We start from the raw sequence: 6,000 nt of genomic DNA, 5'->3' as shown, positions 1-6,000 counted from the left end.
AGTCTGGTGAGGGTCAGTTGCAGTCTTTTGCATGTCTTTTGGGTTCTGGGATCCAGGTTGAAAGACGTGCCATTCTTACGACAGCAGGAACAGAAGTAATCACGGAAGTACGTGATGCTCTTAGGCTTATGCTTGGGTGCAGCATTCATAATTTCTTCTCACATTCCATTACCTAAAGCATAGCACATGCCTATGCATTGGATGAGACAAGAAAATCTTCTGATAAGAAAATGGAAGTCAATAACTGGTACCAATAATGCAATCTACTGCCACACGAGAAGGAGATGAGGGGAAGTGTCCCGACCTTGAGATATCGTGGAGCCTTCATTGGTTATCTGTGTAGTAAATATAATTTTTGTACCTGTGTTCTCCACTTGTTTTTTTTTTTTTTTTTTTTTTTTTTCTTTTTTTTCTAGAGCTAAGTAGTAGATACGAGACTAGAGATACATGGAAAGAAGGAGGAAGCATCTCCTTGCCTTTTTCTCTCCTTGCTGGAACCAATGTATGCAAATAGACCCTTTTCTATCCTGTTGCTAGGGAGACAGAACAAAACATGGCTCAACATTTACTCACTGTTACCACCTGTTTCCCTGTTGACATGCACTGTAGTCACTGGACTTTGAAATGGATTAAGGCGATCCCCGATGAAGGTGCCTGTAGTTGTATAAGAATACTCAGATAATCAGCTATTTTAAACAATTCATAAAATGTGAAATTAAATAAGAAGCAAGTGAATGGATGAGATAAATAAGCACCTTCTCACGAACAAAAGGACTGGGCCTTACAAGAAGCATTTCTGGCCACGTAGTGTAAGCTGTGTCCTGTGAGTCTCTATCCTCATCCTTTGTGCTCATTCCTAGAGCCATTTTCTGGCTTCAGAGTGGGCACAGCTGCTGAGGACATGCTATGTGATTCACACTGTTACAAGCCAGAACATGTAAAACAGGGGCCAGGGTTTTTAAAAGTTGTTCTTTAGTACAAGCAGTAATCAGGTCTTGTTGTCCATATTTGGCTACTGACTACAAAGTTTGGGAGCCAGCACATGGGAGGACGCGGGTGGGTAAGCAAGGAAAAGTCTGTGTCTCTGATGGGGAATGTACAGTTTTTTGCTTGCAGTTAAGGGCGTTCTTTCTGTCTACAGTCAGTCTTGAGTCAGTCTTGACTCTTTGCGGAAGGGTAGGTGAGATTGTCTCCAGGACAGTGTTAGCTGGTTATTTTCTCTGAGACCGAAATCATTTTTATAAAAGTTATTTTAACCAGGCAATTTGGAGAAAACTTTATATAGCTTGAATTAACCTACTTATTTATAATTTTTCTGAACGCTAGAAAAACTGTATGAGCACATTGCTCTTGGCTTTCATCCATATACCACAGTCTATTATTTCTCAGTGATACCAGTCTCAAATACCATTCACTGGTATTTTTATTGAAGTGAAATTTAATGTCGTTTTCCCTTAAAAGTATCTTGAATATTATTGATGGTTGTGCTTTATGGTTAATGCTTTTTAAATGATTGACACCTTAAATTGACACTTTACTGTACATCATACTATTTCTAACTGGCAAGCTAATTTCTCTACAAGTACTGAGGAAGTTGGTAAGCTGACACTCCCATTTCTAATTTTAAATAACATCTTTGCTTAAAGAGGCAAAACAATTACAAAAAGAGATGAAAATATGAAAAGTTTATGAAGGTGAGTAACACATAAAATACTCAAATTATAAAAATAAAAATACAGTAACTAAAATTAAGAACTTCGTATGAGTGAATAATAGTGAATAATACATAGAAAGATCAACAGCTAATATTACAGAGATAAATCATTGAAAATCTATATTTGAGACATTTAGGAAACAGTAAAGATCTGAACATATTTGGAATTAGAATCTGCAAAGTAGAAGAAAGAGAGACAAATGGGACCAAAGCAGTATCTGAGGAAATAATGACTGAGGATTTTCCAAAATTGATGAAGACCTCAAACAATTAAATTCTGAAGCCTTAAGATTTCATGGAGCTTACCTTGCTAGATTTTGAACTTGATTGGGACCCATTTGCCCCTTCCTTCTTTCTTGTTACTCCTTTGTGAAATGGGAGTGACTATCCTCTACCTGTATAACCACTGTATTTTGTATAACGTGTTCAATTACGCAGGTTCACAGCTGGAGAGGAATTCTGCCTCAGGATGAATTATACTTCAAGTCTTGCTTATATCAGATTTAGATATTTAGATGAGACTTGAGACTTTAAAGTTATTACTGGAATGTGTTAAGCCTTTCAGAGCTGTTGGGATGAAATGAATATATTTTTCATGTGAGAAGGATATGAATTTTGGGGCAGGTCAGGGGCAGAAGACATTAGACTGAATATGTCTACCTCAAAATTTGTATGTTGAAAACCTAATCCCAGTAAGATGGCATTTGGAAATGGGACCTCTGGGAGATAATTAGACCACGGGGTGGAGCCCTCATGAATGGCATTAGTGCCCTTATAAAAGGCCAGAGAGCTAACTAGTGAGTGAGTACTTCTGCAACCCAGAAAAGGGCTCTCAGCAGAACCAACCATGGTGGTACTCTGATCTTAGATTTCCCAGCCTCCAGAACTGTGAAAAAATATTTCTATTGTTCAGAAGTCGCCTAGTCTATAATACATTGTTATAGAAACCCAAACTGACTAATGCAGACTTCTTCAGTAAGAATAATCCCCAAGAGAAACACTGGAAATGTAGGAAGGCATGAAAGACAAAAGACTACATATGTAGGTAAACATAGTGGTGTACAAAACAATGATATTAAGATCTAGTAGGATTCACAAAATGAGTAGAATTAAAATGTGAAACAACAATAATGCAAAAGGCAGAAGAGTGGAGTTGAAGTATTCCATGTTTTTATCATTATTGGGAGGATGATAAAAGTAGCAATTCAAATTAGGCTTTATTAAGTTAAAAGAGCATATTGTAATCCGTTGTATAGCCAATAAGAACAATAAAATAATATTAAATAGAAATTTTACAGTAAGAAAATAAACGGCTAAAATATTTGATTACTTTTAAAGTGATTAAGACGTAAGAGAAGAAATAAATCAAGTGAAACTCAAATATAACACTAATTACATTAAATGGACTACTTACTCAAAAAAAACCCACAAAGATTGAAAACCAATTTTACGTTTCCACCTGAGGATGAACAGAACTCACATCATTCCCACCCTGGAGATAAGAAACTTACTTCATATTCATAACTTTTTTGGAATGTATTGGCATACTAAGTTTGCAAAGGAAACTAGCCAAAGATCTAAGGAAAAACAGTGCCTAAAGAAATATACTAGATGTAAACATGCTGATCTAGAGTAAATGTAACCAGATATCAGTAAAAATAATCCAGTTAGAATCCTGACACATTTGTACAGCTATTTATAATAGTATTTTAACAAACTCAAATACCTAGTAATAATTCATACACCAATGTGCAAGACCTCTCAAGGCAACCTTAAAATTTTATTTATACAAAAACATAAATAAATGGACATAATAGCATGGTCATAAATTGGAAGAATCAATATTATAAATGTATCGATTCACCTTTAATTGACTATACATCCAGTACAATCCTAGTCAAACTTCTGGTATTACATTTCAGAAATTCACAAGTTGATTCTAGAATTTACAGAAATATAAAGACTGAAGAAAAATCAAGGCAATTTGAAGAAAAACGCAAAGCTGGATAGCTTATACTACCAGATATCAAGGCTTGATTCAATACTGTATACAGTGCAGTAGTGGTACAAGATCATTGGAACAGAGTACAGGCACAGGTCTACACATATATGGCTGCCTGAGTTACGACACAAGTATCCGTAAAGCAGAGGGGAAATAATTGTCTTTTCAACAATGTGCCTGGATCAATATGGAAAAATATCTCATATGGTCTACTATATACAATACGAAATAACTTACTACTGAAGTCATTTAGATCTAAATATTAATGGTAAAGCAAGAAAGCTTTTGCAAAATACAACGTAAGAGTAATTTAATGGTTTCTTAAACAGGACGCTTGACACGTTCCATTCCTTGGGGGATCACCAGCTTTAGTATCAGGAACAAAATCTGAGAAAAAAAGCCCTCACCTCATTTCCACAAACGGTCCCAGTTTCAGATATCCTGGCTTGCCTCTGTCTAAATTACACAAGATTTATTCATCACCCAATATGTCAAAATCACCAGAATTAGAGATGCCATAATGAGGAATTTTGGTGACAGAAAACTCCCTTCCCCTTTTTGAGTTCAGGTCTGTGAATCTGCAGATGAACTTCATTTTTCCGTTCATGCTTCTTATTACAAACACCTGGAAAGAGCCAACGTGCCCAGATTTTTGTATACAATGGAATACTACTCAGCAACAAAAAAAGAAAGAACTACTGATATATGCAACAATATCAAAAAGCTTCAAAAACATGCTGAGTAGTAATCTAACACAGAATAGTACACACAATTATATTACATTTACATGAGTTTTGAGAACACACTAAACTATTGTCAGGAAAAATCAGAACAGTGATTGCTGTGAATTAAATGGGAAGAGTATGAGAGTATTTTGTGAGTTGATGGTAATTCTTCATATTTTGAAGGGTTTTGAGTTCCACGGTTGCATCCATGCATCAAACCTCATCACTTAATGGTTGCACATTTCATGATACGTGAAAGTTATCTTAAAAGTAAACAAATATTATGATTTCATTAATGATACGTATAAGGGTGATGTGTATGCATCTCTCCCATTTTCTTCAAAATGCATCAAAGACTAGGAAGAGTTGAATGGAGGGATGGATATGGGGATAAATACTTGTTAGAATACATATAATATCAACTGTGGAATCTAGGTGGTAGCTACACGAGATTCTTTAACTTCATTTGAAATTTTCATAACTAAATGGGAAAAAGAAAGGGGATTAAACAAAGTACATATTTAGGGTCAAATGTTATATGCAATTAAATTTTTGATACTTGCTCTTTGGACTTTCACAACACACAATGTGGATTTAAAAAAAAAAATCTTATCCTACTTTAGCTGAATATATATTCTGTACTGCCATGGAATAAAATTGGAAAACCTTATTTGGTAATACAGTCAAAACAATAATATAGGCAATTTATTTGTTAATGTTTTTCCATTAAAAGCATTTTTTGTGAAAGATACTTTGAGGCAAAAATGATACTACCTTTAATAAATATTGGGGCCAAAAAATTTAATATTTTAATACAGGAGTGCAATTGAGGATATGCCTATAGTTTTTCATCTTTTATTTGGCTCATTTGTTTGTGTCTTTAGGGTAAATACGAGAGTCAAATAACTACAAGCAGCAGTGTAGGATGCTGGGTGGAGAGGAAGCCAGTAGGTGCAAGGGGTCTCATTGGAAACAGAAGAACATTTACGGCTCAGCACAGCATTCTCCACTGCATCTGTGGCTCCTGCTGGGCCCATTACCAGATGGAGTTCTGGAGGTGAAGTTATTATGGAACCATGAATAAGAGGCTGAACGTGATCCACGTCAGCTTCGTTTCTAGGTATCTTCATCTCCATCTCTTCCTGTCCACACCCTTCTCTTTCTGAGCATGCTCTTTGCGACCAAAGTTCTTTTTGGGAGCTGGGAATTAGACGTGACTTTGGGGTTGTTGAATAATGGAAATATCAATCACACTCTCCAACAATACATGATTTAAGGTACCAGATGTAAGCTTCCTGTACCTTCTCTTGATTATTAGCGAGATTTTACAGAAAAATTGGGACCTTCAAAATATGCACTTGCCCTCGTTTTTGCAGACCTGTAAAAACTGTCTTTCCTTTTTGAATGGCATCTTCTGGTCTTTAGCATTCTGTGTTTAGCATCTACTGGGCCTGAAGACATTAACCTACAATATCAGACCTTCTACCTGTCCTGTACCTAGGCAGTGCTGAGATTTTGGATAGACGTGTAAGCATTAACAGTACTTTGTAGGTGCCAAC

This window comes from Papio anubis, chromosome 7, assembly GCF_008728515.1.
Source record: "Papio anubis isolate 15944 chromosome 7, Panubis1.0, whole genome shotgun sequence".
Taxonomy (NCBI): Eukaryota; Metazoa; Chordata; class Mammalia; order Primates; family Cercopithecidae; genus Papio; species Papio anubis.
The sequence above is the reverse complement of the archived record's forward strand: the minus strand, read 5'-3'. Positions refer to the sequence as shown.